The following is a 20,084-nucleotide window of genomic DNA, read 5'->3' as shown; positions in this document are numbered from 1 at the left end:
TGCACCTGCACAATCGTATGAGCCAATCCCTTAAAATAAATGTCTATATATCTATCGTCTGATTGGCAAAGCTTGAAGCTATCATATGAATCCAGTTTCCACCCTGGTGCCTTCAGCAGCTCTGCCAGAGGTCAAGCTCCAGATGGGGACCAGAGTGGAGGAGGGCGTTTCTTAGAGAAAGGTTATCAGGTGACATTCAGGAGTAGGAAGAATGGCACAAGGAATTCTTCAAAAAAAAAAAATTAAAAGCAAGATTGTATGGTATTTATCTTCCTCTGACTGACTTACTAAGCAATGCTGAAGGTGGCCAGGAAAAAATGGGGTCATCTAATATCGAAGCCACCGGGAAAAGGCAAACACTGGGAGAATATAGGAGTAAAAGGATAAAGAGAGAAAAAAACATGTGGAAAATCAGGTGAGCGTGTAATATATACAGATGGTATCATTTATATGCATCATTGTCACACAACAGCTGAGCATCCCAAAAAGACTGTTGTCAGGAGGCTTAGCTGGACAAGGACTCAGGAGGGACAGCATAGATGGACTCCTTTTAGGACACATTTTCTCAGCCTTGGCACTAGTGACATGTGGGATGGGTCATTTTCTGGTGTAGGGCATCCTGGCACCTGTAGGGTGTGGAGCAGTGTCCCTGGTCTCCGCCCACCGCTTGCCAGTAGGATGTCCTCCTCAGTGTGACTGCCAGAAATGTCCCCTGGGGGCAGAATTGTCCTTGGCTATAAACCACTACCATAGATAGATAGATAGATAGATAGATAGATAGATAATCAATAGATGGATAAATAGATAGGTCGATCGAGAAGAGATGGATAGATAGATTATGGATACGTGGATGGATCGTTCATAGATAGGTAGATATTAGATGAATAGGTAGATGGATGGATGGATGAATGGATAGATGTATAGTTAGATGGATGGATGGATGGATGGATGGATGGATAGATAGACGGGTGGATGCATAGATAGATGATGGATAGATGGGTGGGTAGGTTGTTGGATGGGTGAAAGGAAGGACAGATAGATAGCTGGAGAACACATAGATGGTGGATGGATTGGATGGTTACATATATAGGAGGATGGGTGGATAGGTAGATAACGGATAGATAGACAGATGATAGGTGGATGGATGGATGAATGGATAGATGTATAGTTAGATGGATGGATGGATGGATGGATGGTTGAACACATAGATGATGGATAGATTGGATGGTTAGATATATAGATGGATGGGTGGATAAGTAGGTAATGGAGAGATAGATAGGTAGATGGACAGATGATGGATGAATGGATGGATAGATGGATGGATGGATGGGCAGATATGATGGATACATGGATGGTAATTAAGTGATGAATGGTTGGATGGATAGACAGATGCCTATGTATGCAGATACATAGACGAGTGATAAATGATAGATAAATGCATATATGGATAGATTATGGAAGGATGGATGGATGGATAGATGGATAGACAGATGATAGGGGGGTGGATGGATGGATGGACACATAGAAATGATTGACAGGTATAGATGATGGACAAATACAGGTGACGCACACACACATACAAACAAGGAGAGGCAGAGGAGGCTTTTTACCCGGTCTCTGAGCTCTGGAAAATTCAAAAGTCTGAGAAGCGGGAAAGAAGGGCCCCTCACTCTCAAGAGGTCTATCTTCACTGTGACGACAGGACATCAGACGAGGGGCGGCCTCACGCAGACCCCAGAGGAAAACCCCAAACCACATGAAGGTGGGTGCTCTCTGTGGGCGGACCCACAACCACCAGCTGCCTCAGGATCAAGCCCTTCACGGTTGCAAAAGTGAGTGAAAGTCACCACGCCCCCTGCCTTGCAGATGAGCCCCCTGGGGGAGCTGAGGGCTTCCTGACCCTCTCAGGGAAGGAGCAGGGCTGGGGGGACAGCCCTCAGAGGACCAACTCCCAGCCAGGCCCTCCCACAGTGCCGGGGGCTGCATCGGGGGTCCAGGGAAGACCTCACATTCCATCCTGGAGACTTGTGCTGAGGAGTCTGGCTAATGCAGGGGTGCGCACAGAGGAGAGAGTGTTGTATGCATATCTCCGTTTCCCATAAGGCCCCCGTGTGCCCCAGGACGCCATCCAGGACACCCTGTGACATCAAGGGGCTCCTCTGGGCTGTGACGCTTTCTCAGACTCACGCCATTCCTGGTCACCTTTTGGCAGTTACGAGGCATGCTGGTGAGGGAGTTTGTAGGATGTGCCTCTGTTGGGGTCTATGCTGGGGTTTAGACTAGGGTTTGGGGTTTTGGGGAGCAAGCGCACAGAGGTGATATGGCTCTGTGGTCACGTCGCGTCAAGGTCGCCTGCTCTCAGCCTGGATCGTCCCCGTGGATGTCGACCTCAAGCACCTCCCCAAGGTGTGTCTGACAGGTGTCTCCCCTGTGAGGTCACGACTTCCTTTCCCAGGGTTCTCTGTTCTTTGGAAGCAGCCCACACTCAGGGGTGGGGATTGAGGTGCGTAGAAGCGATAACCTTACCACATCCTCACTGGGAGCACGGCCGGGCCCACTGCTCCCAGTTCTGTCTCCATCCCACCTTCCGCACGGCCTGCCGAAAGTTTGCTTAGAGGCCACATGAGTAGTCCAAGCATGAGGGTTAGTTTGGAGAGAGGGAACAGCCCACATGCCCAGCCGTGTCGTCCCATTTCCCACACCACCTGGAATTCCACATTAGACATTCATTCCTTTGGTGTTGACGAGGTAGTCCTTAAAGCCTTAACCAACTGGCATATGAACAGGAGACAGTTTAATGAACCCCATGTCCAAGCAAGACAAGAATAGACCCGAGGCAAAGAACCCCCAGATCAAAGATAGAAGAGTGACCTCTGACTTGTTGGATCCAATCTTCGAGAGTTGGTGGGTTCAGCAAGCAGATGACCCCTCCTGACGTTTCTGGCCCAGGGGTGCCCTGCCCTGTCTTCCCCTTCTTGCCAGCCCAGGTGGGCCCCGCGGTGGATGCCAGGGGGCGGGCACTGTAGAAATCCCATCCGTAAAGGATGTTCCAAGGGTCGACCTCCACGGTCGCCAATGCGTCCAGGCTCTGCGCAGGCTGTGTCCTTGTTGGCCCGACACCCACCGCGCTGTTCCGTAAGTATCTGCAGACGAGAGAATGACGGAAATGTGGTCTATATATTGTGTCATGTTATATATTGTATTATATTATATTATATTATATTATATTATATTATATTATGCTAGGGGCGCCTGGGTGGCTCAGTGGGTTAAGCCGCTGCCTTCGGCTCAGGTCATGATCTCAGGGTCCTGGGATCGAGTCCCGCATCGGGCTCTCTGCTCAGCAGGGAGCCTGCTTCCCTCTCTCTCTCTCTCTGCCTGCCTCTCTGCCTACTTGTGATGTCTCTCTGTCAAATAAATAAATAAAATCTTTAAAAAAAAATTATATTATGCTACGTTACATTGTATATACATTATATCATATAGTGTACATAGATCTATATATTGTGTCATATATTATATATTATATTATGCTATGTTACATTGTATATACATTATATCTATAGTGTACATAGATCATCCTTGATTATATGTAATTGTATATATTCTATGTTACATATAGATTCTTGTATATAAATTAAATCATATACATTATATATAATGTAAGTGATCATCTATAATCATATATATGATTATTATGATCATATATGATCATATATAAATAGATTATATTTTATTATATATCATTGTATGTATTATTTCATATAGATTATTATATAGAGATTATATTTGATTATGTAAAATTATATACTTTGTATAGTATATTATATATAATAATTATAATCTGGATATAACTATATACAATATACACTATATAAGTACAAAAGTAAATTCTATTATATTGTTATATATAATGTATTATAATGACTACATATTTTATATTATTATATATTTTGTATCATAAATTATAAATGTAGTTTTGATCTATAAATATAATCCATATATTATAAATTATAGTACATAATTATTAAATATAATATAGTATAATGCTACATATAATATATAGTGTGTATTATACATAATTTTGTATATTTAAATTTTATATGTGTTTTATATTTTTATATAAATTATATATTATATGTTTTATATATTTTTAAATATGGTTTTGTACTTTTTAGTGTTTTTTTTTCCAGCCTTTTGAAATGTTCCTTCTTTTAATTTTTATTAACACATAATGATTACTTGCTCCAGGGGTACAGGTCCGTGAGTCATCAGTCTTACACAATGCACAGCACTCAGCATAGCACATACCACCCCCCTCCAGGTCCACCCCACCCCCACCCCATCCCTCCGCCCACCCCCCGGTTTTGTCCGTTTTATTACATCCGTCACGGTCTATCGCTGAGCTTTGAAGATCAGGCAGTCCCACCATTTGCAAGAACGTGCTCGGACCCCGTGTCATACATCAGAGAAACCCACGTTCTGCACACTCGCGCTTCTCCGTAGAACCCAAAATGCCCAGACTCACGGACACAGAGACAGACGGCGGTTTCCAGGGGCGGGAGGTCCGGAGACGTGGAGTGGTCCGTCCAAGGCCGCTGACTTTCCGCTAGACGACCAGCGAGCTCTGAGGAGTCTCAGGTACCGGCCGGTGGCCGCAGCTCACCACGTGGCAGTAATTTGGGGGACACTCACACCTCCAGGAATTTAAAGTGGGGCTGGTTTCTAAAAAAAAAAATTAACAAAAATGAGTAAACCCAGAAATAGATAAATACAGAAATAAGCAAAGAAATAGTAAAACGGGGGGCTTTTAAAAAATATAAATTAACGAATTCATAAATATAAGTGAGCAATAACATGGGCGAGGCTTTGAGTCCTTTGTGCGTGGGGAGGTGCTGGGCACCTGGTGGGATGGGACAGGGGTGGCCACCCCGGGGCGGGTCTGGTGCGGGGCTCCGTGCTGGGCTGAGGCAGAGAGGGAATTTCATTCACAAATTATTCACATGTTGATTTATTATTTTTTTACAAATTTTTATTTATTTATTTGACAGAGAGAGAGAGAGCTCAAGCAGGGGGAGCAGGAGAGGGAGAAGCAGGCTCCCCGCGGAGCAGGGAGCCGGACGCGGGGCTCGATCCCAGGACCCTGAGATCACGACCTGAGCCGGAGGCAGAGGCTTGAACAACTGAGCCCCCCACGTGCCCCCAGGTCACCTGTTTAACATGTACAAGCTCGGGGTCAAGAGCACGTTCACAACATTGTACAACGACCACCTCCATTTCCAGAACCTTCCATCCGCAGAGCAGACTCCGTGTCCCTGCGTGGCCACACACCACCCCCGTCCGCCCCCGGTGAGAACCACCCATTTGCTTTCCCGACTCTGCGCGGATTTGCCTTTTCCGCACGACCATGCGTGACGTGTCCCCTGCATCTGGCCTCCCTGGTGAGCATCGAGTCCTCACGGTCCCTCCCCGGGGCAGCCGGGGTCAGAGCTCCGTTCCTGTTCCGGGTCAGTCCTCTTCCGCACACGCAGGGACCCCTGGCTGTTGTCCGTCCATCTGTGGACGCTGATGACGGGCTGTTGGGCACATCCCGCGGTGACCCACAAAGCAGAGAGCACAACACCCCCCCCCCCGACTGCGGGACACGGGGACGCTGGCTTTTCTTCGTCGCCTGCCCCCAAGAGCCTGGGGGGTGGCTGATTTCGGCCACACCCCGCGGCCTGGCCGTGTGCCACGTCTCCAGGGAAGGGGCCCCGTGTGCTGGGCCTCTTGTGCCCGCGAGCTCGGCTCTCCGATGCCAGCCCTGCCGACAAACGGCCACGGCCAGATGGGACGGCCAGATAGCGAGCCGCCGTGCGAAGGGGGATCTGTGTGGCTTCCCCGCCGTGTCCTCGCCCAACTTTCGATGACGACGGGATCGCCCCCGAGCTGCAGACACGGAGGGAGGTGGCCGGAGAGGACGGCAGGACAGCACCACGTGCGGCTCCTGAAAACCCACGCGGGGGGGCTCAGCGTGGCGGCCGCCTCTCGCGGTCAGGTTTGCTCGGAAACGTGACGCAGGCTCGGTGTGCAGGACACGGGGTCCTGGGCTGGCCCGTGGCTCTGGTCTGGGAGACTTGGCATCTCGATTCCCGCACACGCATCCCCCTCCTCGGTGCCGGTCGACGCCGTCTGCCTGGAGCCGTGAGCAGACCGTGCCCCTGCAGCAAAGCCCCACACGCACAGGACTCGGGGTCTGCGCGCCGACAGGGCAGGGCTGCGGGCACATTCGCTCCCGGACATCCCAAAGGGACGCCTGCAACCCTGGGACCATCAGAACGGCACGGAGCCCTGACTTCTCCTCTCCGACCGCCGGGCGTGCATGCGTCGCAGGAACTGGGCAGAAAACGGGCTGGTCAGGGTCCTGCCCAATGCACGCTTCTCCGTTTCATGCACACATTGCAGCAGAAGGACCCGTGCGCACAGAAGATTCTCGGGGTCCCCCTTTCTTGGAGACAGACACCTGTACCGCTCTGCCCTCACCTGTGCACGGCACCTGCCTTTGGCAACCCTGCCGGGGAGCTAGAGCTAGTGATTAAGAGGAGGCAGGGTGCACACGTGCTCCCCCATGTCCTGTCCCCCGACCCAGGGGCAGCACCTCAGGACGCTTCAGTGCTCACCCTGGGTCTGAACGGACCCTGTGCACGGCCAGGGGTCGGGATTCATGGTAGTGATGTCCTGCACAGTCATCGGGAACCCTAAATCAGCACATATGGGAGCAGCATCTCCAGAGAGGACCTCACGCTCCTGGAGCCTGTGGCCACCACATTCCCATCCACCCGTCCATTCATAACCCTCTTTTATGCTGCTTCTGCATGAACACTTAACTGAATCCAAAAACAAACAAACAGACCCAAAAACATCGTCCTAAGTCAACGGCAGAAAGGACACTTTTTGGCAGCGTGACCCAGAAAGAGAAGACAGGGCAGCCCCTCGGTCAGGGCCCCCCCCCCACCCCGGGGACGTGCCCTGCGGGGGCTCCCATGGTTTTGATGCTTTGTGTGTGTTGGCAAAAGATCAAAAATCACCCCGAGTGTGGATTTGAGGGGAGTGGGTTTACAAATATAGGGTCACGAGGGCACGGATTTGCACATTTGGGATGCGCCAACAGTGAGGACGGATTTTAGCCGCCGCGAGCCTGGAACCGAGTCTGCAGGGGGGCGTGGGGGTCGGAGGGGGTCTTGGCAGGCTGGTGACAGGTGCACAGCAGAGTCTCAACAGCGGGTCCGTGATCTCTTGGTGGAAACTGGTGTCCCCAGGCCCTTTGCGCGTGAGGTGACATCAGACCATTCCTGCCCGAGGGCCTAGTCGCCGGCAAGGGGAAGAGACCAACACAACCAGGTCCATCCACACGGGAATTAGGATTCGGCCGTGAAAAGGAAGGCGATTCCGATGCCCGCTGCCCCGTAGACGGATCTGAAAATCCCGTGCCTCGTGCGAGACTCGGACGCACAGGACAAACCCCCACGATGCCATTTCCAGATAATGTGCAGAATCAGCAAATGCACAGACAGACGGCTGAAGCCTGGTGACCAGCGGCTGCAGAGGGGATGGGGAGTCACCGCTCACGGGGACGGGGTCTCCTTCATGGGGGACGTACGTGTTCCCGAAGCAGACAGAGGCGAAGGTTGCACGACGCGGCTCAGCTCTGGGCTCCCTGGGCTGTGACCGGACACTCCGTGACCTGCGCCCTCCCAAGGGATCCATCCTGTCCCAGCTCTGGAGACCAGAAGTCTGAGATCCAGGCGGGGCAGGGACTGCTTCCCGCCCAGAGGCTCCAGGAGAGCGTCCTTCCTGCGTCTTCCAGCTTCTGGGGCTCCAGGTGTCCCTGGGCTGGTGGCCGCGTCCGTCCGCTCTCTGCCTCTGTCTTCAGGTGGCTTCTCCTCGGTGTCTGTGTCTCCTGTTCTGTCTCTTACGGGGACCCCTGTCCTTGGATTCAGGGCCACCCCGATCCAGGACGAGCTCATCTCAGATCTGCAACGAATCCCACGTGCTTCGTACCCACAGGCTCCAGGACCTAACGTTGGCCACGCGCCCCCGCATTCAGAGCCGTGTGACCTCCTTGGTGAAACTCCACTCCCCCCCATAAACCGCGGTCATCTTGTCGGACGACAGGCCGTGCATCCTGGACAGGAAGTAGTTCTGGCCGGACAGACGGTCCTTCTGCCTGATGTCCATCCTTCCGCAGACCCTCTGGGTCCCCGTGACCTCAGCGATGGCCCCCGGGCTCCGACAGAAGCCAGGCCTGATCACAGCTTCCTGCACGCAGCCCCAACCTGCCCTCACAGTCACTCGTGGCTTTCGTCCCTGGCCACTGGATGTTGCCACAAAACCCACTTCTGACCACGGTGATGGAAGATGAAGTCGGCCATGGAGATTCTGACCAAGATGCCGCTTTCCTAACACACGGCCGGACTCAGAGGAGAGAGGGCTGGCACAGCGCTTTTCCTTTCTCCTGCCCTGGATGCAGATGGGATGCCCGGTGCCGTGGCAGCCACTTTGTGCCGTGAGGCAAGGATGCCAGCTTGCTAAGAAGGGTGGTGAAGAAGGATAAAAAGAGACGGGCTCTTTTTTTTTTTTTTTAAGATTTTTATTTATTTATTTGACAGATCACAAGCAGGCAGAGAGGCAGGCAGAGAGAGATGGAAGCAGGCTTCCTGCTGAGCAGAGAGCCCGATGTGGGGCTCGATCCCAGGACCCTGAGATCATGACCTGAGCCGAAGGCAGAGGCTTTAACCCACTGAGCCACCCAGGTGCCCCAAGAGACAGGATCTTGATGACATCATGAAGCTGTCAAACACACCCTGAAGAGCTCATCTCTAGATTTCTTATTAAGTAAAGAAAAAATACTACTAATCTCATGCTTCTGGCCACCAGTTTTCAGGACTTGATGCTGGAAGCGTTTTTAACGAGTCATTCTTTGTGCAGAGAGGAGAGACATGCTCCTCCAGCCCTCACTGGATGTCACATGTAGGTGCAAAGACCCCTCCCAAGGCCCGAGGAGTTGGGGTCCCCTGCAACCACTTAGGATCTGAGACACAGTACCTGTCTAGAGACACTCTCAGGTTTCAGAAGGCACTGTGAGGTGTGTGATTGCCCTGGAGACGCATGAGGACACGAGTTCCCTGCCCTTTTGTTGACAGGTCCCAGGCATTGAAACATCAGTCCCGTGCAAGACACTTGAGTGCCCTACAAGATGTGCAAGGAGCTTTGTCATCCCCCCTTTTTTCCCCCTGAGAGAAAATGTCACCCAGAAGGACCAGGTGCTTCCAGGGACTCCATCCCAGGCACAAGAACAGGTAAACATGTCCCCCTCCAAGGGCAGGTCCTGTCTGACCCCTCCTCGGCCGCACTTTCCGCCTCCACATCCTTCTCCATGACACCTTCTGGGGCTGGAAGGCCCAGGGGCTGCTTCTGGGGGCTTGCATGCTGGGGACAGGGGGACATGTGTAAGGGAATGACTGGGCTGTCTACAGGTCAGTGGAGCCATATGACTGATGTGATGGCCTCTTTAGCAGGTGCAGGTGCCCAGCTGGGGCTCGGGGGTCTTGAGTAGGGCTTATAGTCCCTACAGATCCAGAATTTAATAGATCCTCTTGATAAAGATCCTACTAATCAATATGACCATCCCCCAGGGGCCCGGCAGCCTGGACTGTCAACGGGCAACCGTCAACGGTGTTGTGGGGAGATGTGCCCACACCTTCTGCAGCATCTCAGAACCACATCCTCTGTGTGGGCCAACCCCTCCACCATGAGTGTGAACTTCCAACCTAGGAGCACCACAGTCTATACAAGCATGACATGTGTAAGTAGATAGAAGGATGGATGGGTGGGTGGCTGGTTGGAGAAGTGGGTGGATGTAGTTAATAGAAACATGATAGATAGATAGATAGATAGATAGATAGATAGATATGATGGATGGATAGAGAGATAGACACATAGATACATAGATAGATACATAGATAGATATGGTGGATGGAGGGATGGATGGATGGATGGATGGACGGTTGGTTGTTTGGTTGGATGGTTGGATGGATGGTTGGATGGATGGACAGATGGATGGATGTGTGGATGGATGGACAGATGGATGGATGTGTGGATGGATGGATGGTTGGATGGATGGATGGATGGATGGATGGATGGACGGTTGGTTGTTTGGTTGGATGGTTGGATGAATGGATGGATAGGTAGATGGATGGATGGATGGATGGACAGATGGATGGATGGATGGATGGATGGATAGATGTGTAGTTGGACAGATGGATGGATGTGTGGATGGATGGACGGACGGATGGATGGAAAGATGGGTAGATGCATAGATAGATGATAGAGAAGATAAATATAGATACACATAATAGTAATAGATGATTGATAAGTAGATAATACCTAGATACACAGATGATGGCTGGATAAATATAGACAGATCTCGATACATGTACAGGTAGATACTAATAGGTATAGTTAGATATTGGTAGATGTCAATGGTTACACATTATCAGTGCGTACGGATACACAGATGATAGAATTCATACGTCGATTAAGATGACAGGTACACGTCGGTAAGCAGTGGATAGAAAATAGTTGGAGGTTACTTAGATAAAGGATGCGTAGAAATACGTGGTGGGATGGTGGACAGATAGAGACAGTCTACATATCGTCTATCGATGGCAGATCAATACAGATAAATGGAAAGTCTATACAACACAGAGAGACGGCTAACCCTGCATTTCCCCGTGGAAGAGTGGCCAGCTGACATCATCCCCGGGTCCCCAGAAGTGACTCACCGTCCACAGGACACGGGTGAGGGAGCTCAGACCTTGGCTCTCCAGCAGCTTCCGCATCTCCCCCGCATCACTCTTCACCCCCGTTGCCTCGTGAAAATGTCTGCCTCTGCCCTCCAGCCCGACGCCGCTGTGGATGCCCACGGCCCCCACCCCCGCCGCCATGGGACATGCAGGGAGTGAGCCAAGAGACCCCACCCTCCAGCGAGGGCAGGCGTAGGCCATCCCTGCCCCGTGGCCTGGCCATTCTGGCCACAAAGCGAAAGATGTCGCAATGCACACAGCTTTAGGATGCAAAAGGAAATATGTTCTGCTAGCAATTTTTTCACTTTTTTTTTTTATTTAAAAAAACAAAAGAAAAAACAGGAATTAGCCCTGTCTGGGTGGGAGGGGGCGCTTGCTTCTCTGCCTGTTAAGTTAGGAGGACGGTCCTAGCCCCCCGCCTGCGTGCACGGGATTGCCTCCTGCAGGCGACCCTGGCCAGGTGGGCAGGGTCTCGCCACGGCCTCTTGAAAGCAGCCCTGAGGTCGGAGGCTGTGACGCAGGCACCCCACCCCACGCAGGGCTGCAGCGAGCCTCATAGGAGACAGGCGGCCTCACGGGCTTCGCCGTGGCGGGAGCGAGCGAGCGAGCAGACGGTTAGTTACACAGGAAATTTCAACACGGGTTTCCTCTCTCCCCACCCTGCCACCCAACCGTGGCTGCCAGGCTCGGAGGTGGACTCTGGCGAATTTGCATTTCGCAACGGCCAGGCCATGCCCCCATGAGACCTGCCGGAGCAGCCACAGGACAGCCGCCGTGACTCAGGCCGGCCTCCTGTGGACACGGACGGTTCCGAGGCACATCTGACCGCCTGCCGGCTTCCAGAATGAGGACTGCCACCTTCCGGACGCCAGGCTCCGAGACAGAGCTGCCACCAGCCCTCTGAGACTCCTGGTGAGCCCTCTGCCCCGTGCTGCGTCCGTGCCTTGTTGGGAATCAGGGAGGTCCAATGGGGACAGGGTTTCAGGGGTGCAGATATGGGCAAAAAGGGGGGCTGCCTGCACAGCCGGGCCAACCCCCAGAGAGACCTTGCAGAGGTGCCTACCAGGGAACCTCTCCTGCAAACGTTCATCCGGTAAAAGGCACCCATGCCGGCTGAGCCGAGCTCTGCACTGGGCGGGCGTATGGGGCCAACACCCAGACGGCCACGGTGGGGGGGACAGAGGGCCGTGAGCCCCCACAGACAAGCTCATGGGTGCCAGATCATGTGCAAACACGGGGACCTGGAGCGTGTGCCAAGCCGCCCTCCAGCGGCGTCTGGGCGGAAGGGAGCATGTGGCCCCAGCTAGAGCATCCGTCTGGATACGGTTGTCGGCACGGCGGGCGGTCAGCCTCGCTGGTAGTAAGGAGGCGGAACCCTGGGCCACGTGCTTCTGCGGGCAAAGCAAACATGGTTCTCTGTGTCCCCGTCGTGTCTGTGAAGTGGGACGGTCGGAGGCAGGGCCCCGGCACCGGGTGCTAAGAAACGGCATCGGCCCGGGAAGAAGCCTGTGGCCGTGCGGGACACTGTGCCCACGATGCCAGACACGAGTGTCTGTTGTTTTGCCCTTGGATGTCTGCACGTTGGATGAATGGCGGGTCATCGGGGCCCGGCCGGTGCCAGCCCTGTTGCAGGGAAGGGGGGTGTGTCTCCAGGACGGTGGCCCCCAAATCCTGCTGATTGCATCTGGGGAGCCCAATGGGACCTTGGTCTCGGGAGGAATCCGGGGGATGGATGTGGCCTCTGGATGGTGCTTGGGGAAGCATAGGAGGGTCTGCTGGCCGTCGGAAAGACCCCTGCATAGCCACAGCCCAGGGACGTGCGTGCCGCAGCTGGACAGTACGTAAGGCTCTCCCGGGACCCCAGACCTAACCACACCCTGGGTGGTCGTGTTCAGGACAAGGGGACACGGAGAAAGGGTTAGGGTTAGGGCAGATGAGCCCTCCCGTGGTCTCCCTTGCGACCGGCAAGCCATCGCAGCTGGGCCCTCCCTTTCACATCCCCCTTCATGTCCCTGGAGGCAGTGGGTGGGTGGGCAGGATACGGGGAGCCCGACGTGCACCTGCCAGCTCGCTCTGCCACCCTGACTGAGGACAGGGCCCCCGGGAGGGGACCCACACCAGTCAGGGCCCCTCTTGGCTTCTCCCCAGGGCCAGCAACATCATACGGAATCGTGAGCCCGTGACCAGGCTCAGAGAGCAGCTGTGGGGACATCCCCGGGGCAGCACTGGGATCCCCCAGCCGTGTGTGTCTGTACCCTCGTTGGCCACATGGACGGACACGGCGGGAGGGGGGGGTGTCGTCTCTCCGGAGCAACCGAAAGATCCCACAACTGTGTGGACGCCTTGGAGCCAAGCACGGATCTCAGGGGTGGGAGGTGACTGTGTCCCCAGCATCTTCCTACTCCACATGGGGAAACGGAGGCGAGAAGGGGCAAAGGCGGTCACCCAAGCACACCAGACCCAGACTTTCCACCTCCAGGGTCCTCTCCTCAACCTGCTGCCCGTCCACTAGCCTGCCATCCCTTCGATCCAGAGGCTGACGAAGTCGTCACCGGCCGGGCTCAGGGCTGTGCTTCCGGGTAGGGGCGGGGGAGAGAACTCAACATAACTGAGATGCTGACCTGGGCTGCAGGTTGCAAGGATTTGGGGGTGGAAAGAAACCCAGGAGGGCTTCCTGGCAGAGGCGGGGCTCACCAGGTCAGTGTAGCACCAACGATGTTGTGCCCGGGCTGTGTGTGTTCTGGGTGACGGCTGGGGACAATCCCAGGAGACAGGTGACACGTTAGCACCCAGCCCAGAAAAGCCAAGGAAGCTTCCGGCATTGCTGGAGATTGTGGAGCTGAGCTTTGCAAAGAGATTGGGTCGGGGCCCTGGTCTGAGCACGGGGATGAGAGCCGGGAGGGCGGTGCCCACGTAGAGGGAGTGTGTGGTTCACTAGCTGGGGTGGAGGGCGGCTGGACCAGAGGACGGGCAGTCCTCTGTGATGCCCTAAGGCTGGCAGGCAACGAGGCATGGACCGACGTAGGACCGTGGTGTCTGTTGAAGATGGTGCCTTTGTGCAGACGCTGGTGTTGACTGGACCCGCAGAGAGCCTCACAGTTTCGGACCTGATGGCAGGGACCCTGGGTGACCTCGATGATGTTTATGGGGGGACCCCTGACAGAGAGAGGGGCTGAAGGAAGACGGGGAGCAAAGGGAGGGTGTCTTGGGACGGAACCAAGTGTCAGGTATGCAGGGCGAGCGCACGGTCTCTCTGCTATGGCATGGGCATTGGGCGCAACCTGCAGTCGGCTCCCCTCCAGATGCCAGTCCCATTTCTTCCCCCAAAAGTTGGAATGTCCAGAAATGTTCCCCGGGGGGGAGGCGCAGAGTCATGGCTGCTTGTGATACAGTGTGATAGATAGATGATGGATGGACAGATAGACAGACAGACAGACAGACAACAGATAGACAGGGTTGGACAGATGATAGATTGGATGGATGGATGGTGGGTGAGTAGGTAGAAAGCTAGAAAGACAGATGATAGATTGATAGATTGATAGACTGACAACAGGTAGATATGGATGGACAGATGGATATATAGATGGACAAATAGATCAATGAGAGATAATAGATAGATGATACATAGATACATAGATATGGATGGATGCATGCATGGATGGATGGATGGATGGATAGAAGGAAGAATGGTTAGATGATAGATAGATAGATAGATAGATAGATAGTTGATAGATAGAGATAGATACATAGATAGACAAACAGAGTCTCCCATGTAGACCAAGGTGTGTCTGCCTCAGCACTGCTGACATCTGTGGCTGCATCCCTCCTCTGATGTGGGATACCCTAGGAACTACAGAGTGCTCAGTGTCTCTGGTCTTCACCCACCCGAGATTAGGGGCATCCCCATAAGCTATGACACCCCAAACTGTCCCCAGACATCCCCAAGTGTCTTCTATGGGGCAGAATCACCCCCAACTCAGATCAGCCAAGGCAGAGGATGAGAAGGAACAAGGGACAACACCGCCAGAGGCCTGGGAGGAACTGCAAGACCATGTCACATTCTCTGGGTCTCCGGGAGAGGACTGGGCTGGGCCAGGGTGCTCGGGGACACTTTCTCCCATTTCTTAATGTTCTGTCTCATGTTTTTGTTTCTGTGATGAAAGTATAGGGGTGATAGGGCACAGAGCTCATTACAGAATAAGCAGACGCAGGCCACATCCAGGGAGAAATGAGCCAAGGTTTACTCTGCTCTGCTCCCACAGGAAGGTCCCTGTGGCGTGTGTGTGCTATCCTATAGCACAAGATAATCTGACGAAAAATAAAATCCTGGCTTGAACAAGCGGCATTTTTACTAAAAAAGCAGGAACAATAGGAAAACTTTTGTAATATTCTGCCCCACCAAGAGAACAGGGAAAGTATGTGGATTAGGAAGCCTGGCTTCTAGCCAGCCTGGTCACTCACTGTCTTGGATGTGTCCCATCCACCAGGAGGTGCTGTCTCCTCCAAGTACTCTGCAGTTGGAGGCCTGGAGTCTCCATGTATGTGCTGGTGGGGGAAGGGCATGGAGCAAGGCCACCCCTGCACTCAGGACAGGGACAGACCAGCAGGGCACAGATGTGGGATGGGATAGGAGAGAACCTAGTAGTCATGACCATAGGCAATCCATGCCTACGGTGAGTGCATATGCTGTGGCTTTGTAGACAACCCCAGAAAAAATGGCCGTGAGTTTAGTATTGGTGGATGGGTTAGTCATGGATGGATGGATAGAAGGATAAAGGCATGGGTCCATGGGTTGGGGGATGGATGATTGATGGATGAATGAAATGGGTGGGTGACTGGATGGATGGATGGATGCGTGGTTGCAGGGTGGGTGAGCAGTAGATCAATGGTTGGGTGGATGGATGGATGGATGGATAGAAAGATGAATGGATGAATAAATGGAAAGATGGATGGATGGATGCATGGATGGATGGATGCGTGGTTGCATGGTGGGTGAGCAGGTAGATGGATGCATGGTGGGTGGATGGATGGATGGATGCGTGGTTGCGTGGTGGGTGAGCAGGTAGATGGATGCATGGCGGTGGATGGATGGATGGATGGTGGGTAAGCAGGTAGATGGATGGATGGATGGATGGATGGATGGATGGTTGGATGGATGGATGGATGGTTGGATGGATGGATGGTTGGATGGATGGATGGATGGTTGGATGGATGGATGGTTGGATGGATGGATGGATGGATGGATGGATGGATGTATGTGTGGATGGATGGATGGATGGATGTGTGGATGGATGGATGGATGGTTGGACGGATGGATGGTTGGATGGATGGATGTGTGGATGGATGGATGGATGGATGGATGGATGGATGTGTGGATGGATGGATGGATGGTTGGATGGATGGATGGATGTGTGGATGGATGGATGGATGGATGGATGGATGGATGTGTGGATGGATGGATGGATGGTTGGACGGATGGATGGTTGGATGGATGGATGTGTGGATGGATGGATGGATGGATGGATGGATGGATGTGTGGATGGATGGATGGTTGGATGGATGGATGTGTGGATGGATGGATGGTTGGATGGATGGATGTGTGGATGGATGGATGGTTGGATGGATGTGTGGATGGATGGATGGATGGATGGATGGATGGTTGGACGGATGGATGGTTGGACGGATGGATGGTTGGATGGATGGATGTGTGGATGGATGGATGGATGGATGGATGGATGGATGTGTGGATGGATGGATGGTTGGATGGATGGATGTGTGGATGGATGGATGGTTGGATGGATGGATGTGTGGATGGATGGATGGTTGGATGGATGTGTGGATGGATGGATGGATGGATGGATGGATGGATGGATGGTTGGATGGATGGATGTGTGGATGGATGGATGGTTGGATGGATGGAAAGAAGGGTTGGTGAGTGGAAGGCTGGATGAATGGGTACATGGATGGGTTGATGGGTGCATGGATGGACAAATGGGAGGATGGATGGATGGAGGATGAACGGACGCAAGGATGAGATGGAAGGGGCTGTACACATGGACCCACAAAACAAGAGAAGAGGCAGGTTGCCCATCCTTCCCTCCAGATCTGTTCCTTAGGACAGCCATAACCAGTGACCACAACCGGTGGCAAGGACGTTGGAGATGCTGTGGAGCTACACAGAGGCGGTGGTCGGCCACCAGGGTGAATGCGCCCAAGGCCACTGCAGTGTTCACCTTGAAATGAAGTATGCATCAGTGTAAAGCAGAGAGAGCGGAAACAAACGGCCGTCCGATGCCCGTGCTCTTACTTCCTCACCCCAGGCTATAAACACTGTCTACAGGACACACTGCCAGTGAGCTGGGTGCTACAGATTCTGAGTCACACTCACAGGAAGCCGCGGAAGGGCGTTTCTGAAACCCCACCACAAGATGCCCGTCCCGAGGAAGGGCTGGTTGGTTTCCTTCCCTGAGCACGACTCCCTCCTAAGGAGACACGGCCGTCCCCACTTGCAAACAGGCATGCAAACAGCAGACAAGCTGAGCTGTCGCCTGCGGGGCCGTGCACAGCCTGGAGCGTGCAGCCCCCTGTGTGCAGCCCCCCTGTGTGTGTCCATCTGGCCGAGGCTTTGATTTCCAGCTCACGGTGACCTCCTTCGCCACTGGGCTCCAAGCTGGTTGCTGTGAATGGACGCCAGGCCCTGCGCATACTGTCGTTGGTGAAAACAGATTGTAGGGGAGAGACAACGGGAGAGCACAGAGATCATTAAGGTACCAGAGAAAATTTTAAAGACACATACTTTGGGGGAACAGAGCTTATTGGAGATACATGCCCAAGATCATGGCCTTTGTGATCCACATTCAGGAAACCCACTGAGGACACAGGGACCAGCTGACCCCACTTTGCCCAAGCATGTTAACGGGCCACGTGGGCTCAGGCACAATGACCCCACGCAGAGCATTTGACCTGTACCCCAGCCCAACACAAGAATTACCCCTAGATCCTCTTTCCCACTAAAAGTAGTTTCCATCTTGCTCAGCACATCAGACAACTTCCGTAGTGCCTTATACTTGTCCTCGGACTCTGAGAGGCGGAACATCAACCCCAGGTCAGGTGCCTGGGACTTCCCATAGGGCACTTGAGGGGCACAGGCTGGGTGGCTCCTGAGCCCCCGCCCAGTGCTGCCCTCCATGCGATGGATGACATCTGCATGTCATGCTCAGAGCTTCTTGGACGCTCCCCACTGCCCTGAATGTCCAGCTTCACACCCTCCAAGCACGCCCCAGTCCTGGTTTCACACTGCCATGGCTACCTGTCCACCAGGTGTGGACTGAACACCTCATCCCACCTTCTCTGCACTGCCCTAGCAGCACAGGAGGATCTCCACACCATCCCCTGGCTCCGCGACCACTTCCGATAATGAGCGTGTGCAGTAGCCCACAACACCCTGGGGTACGACCCACCGGGTAACACCTCCTGCACCTGGATGGCATACTCCACAACAGGTCCCCCGTTAAACACAGTGGTTACATGACACATGCACCTTGAGGACATGATGCTCTGGGAGAGAAGTAGACACACATAGTCACACGGTGTGCAATTCTTTTTATAGGAAATGTGCAGAACATTTCTGTGTACAGCAAACCTGGAAAATCCGGTGACAAAAACCAGATTGTTGGTGCCAGTGGGAGGTGCCAGTAATGGGGACGGGGATGTCTTAGTCCATTGGGGTGGCAACTCTGTGTCTGGGGAAGCCCACGTCCTGGTCAGCAGAGACCTCCATGGTCCCTGCAGAGGGAGGGAGTGGAGAACTCAGGCATCCACAGAAAGCACCACTTGGTGGCCTGACTTGGCTTGGGGATTAAACAGAATGGTGTAAATGTTACGGGTAGGGTGATTTGCCATATAGATTTGCTTGGGAAGCCGGGGGTCCTGAGAAGCAGGACTTCAGGAACCAAAATGGAAGTAATCCAGGCAAAACGGGTATAGTGTGTTGAATGGTGGACCCCTAAAATATATGCCTATGTCTTAATCACCCAGAACCTGTGGAAGTTATGTGGAAATAGAGTCTTTGTAGATGTAATGAAGGGAAGGATCTGAGATGAGCTCATCCTGGATCAGGGTGGCCCTAAGTCCAATGACAGGTGTCCTCGTAAGAGACAGAAGAGGAAACACAGACACAGGGGAGAAGTCACGTGATGGTGGAGGCAGAGGTAAGAGGTGTAGATACAGGATAAGATTGGATAGATGCTGAGATAATAGCTAGACATAGATGGATGGATGGTTGGATGGATGGATGGATGGATGGTTGGATGGTTGGATGGATGGATGGATGGATGGATGGATGGATGGTTGGATGGATGGATGGATGGATGGTTGGATGGATGGATGGATGGATGGATGGATGGATGGATGGTTGGTTGGATGGATGGATGGATGGTCTTGCAGATACATGTAGATAGATATAGGGATGGATGGATGGATGGATGGTCTTGTAGGTAGATGATAGATGATAGATAGATATAGGGATAGATGAATGGATGGGTGGATGCATGGTTGGATGGTCATGCAGATGGTAGGTAGATAGATATAGAGATGTATGGATAGGTAGGTAGGTAAGCAGAGGATGATAGATAGATGGATGGATAGATAGATAGATAGATGATAGATATATAGTCTCTCATGTTAGACCAGGACTTCTCAGCCTCAACACTACTGACATCTCAGGCTGGAGGGCTCTGAGGCAGGGCGTCCTGGGCACTGTAGGGTGCTGAGCAGCATCTCTAGTCTCCACCCACCACATGCCAGGAACAACCCCCTACTCTAGTGTGACCAACAGAAACAGCCCTGGACATTGTGGGACATCCCCTGGGGGCCCAGTCACCCCCAGGTAGAAATTCCTTCTCCAATACTGAGCCTGTTGGGCAGGAACATTCCCTACGTCTCATGGACCAACCGCCTACAGGGTTGAGGGACACTAGGCCCTCCTTGGGGTGTCAAGGAGCACCTAATTATATTGACCAGAAAAATCCACATACATGGTATGGAATGCAGTGTATTAGTACCAAGGCCAGCCCCGGGGGTTTCCTCCCCCAAAGCACAGGGTGCCTGCCTGGGGCTCCATCAGGACCAGTCTCTGATTCCATGTGAAGGCCAGGATGTGGCAGGTGTGGACCATGTGCTCCCTGGAGGGTCCCAACGTGCACCAAACACTGTGTGGTCTCACCATGAGCATGTAAGATG

At 53.1% G+C, this 20,084-nt stretch overlaps 1 protein-coding gene and 1 long non-coding RNA gene across 4 annotated transcripts in view; one reads left to right on the top strand and one right to left on the bottom strand.

The window, feature by feature from the left end:
- Positions 1 to 1,336: 1,336 nt before the first annotated feature.
- Positions 1,337 to 10,922, bottom strand: LOC116583643. Of its 2 annotated transcripts, none has more exons than XR_004282815.1 (3): positions 10,824 to 10,922; positions 4,529 to 4,725; positions 1,337 to 3,143 (listed from the first exon to the last, which is right to left on the bottom strand). It is a non-coding gene; the product is annotated as an uncharacterized LOC116583643 (long non-coding RNA). The 2 variants fall into 2 exon arrangements; XR_004282816.1 differs by lacking the exon at positions 10,824 to 10,922 and adding an exon at positions 5,212 to 5,342.
- Positions 10,923 to 11,256: 334 nt separating this feature from the next.
- The window catches only part of P2RY8 (P2Y receptor family member 8), a 43,653-nt gene continuing 34,825 nt past the window's right edge, over positions 11,257 to 20,084 (top strand). Inside the window, exon 1 of one of the 2 annotated variants that reach the window (XM_032331734.1) lies at positions 11,257 to 11,802. The gene's annotated coding sequence lies outside the window, so the exon portion shown is untranslated. The remainder of the gene's footprint in view (positions 11,803 to 20,084) is intronic. The other variant, XM_032331732.1, reaches the window with a different exon arrangement.

This window comes from Mustela erminea, chromosome X (assembly GCF_009829155.1).
Source record: "Mustela erminea isolate mMusErm1 chromosome X, mMusErm1.Pri, whole genome shotgun sequence".
Classification (NCBI taxonomy): Eukaryota; Metazoa; Chordata; class Mammalia; order Carnivora; family Mustelidae; genus Mustela; species Mustela erminea.
Note: the sequence above shows the minus strand (reverse complement) of the source record. Positions and strands in the feature narration are given on the sequence as shown.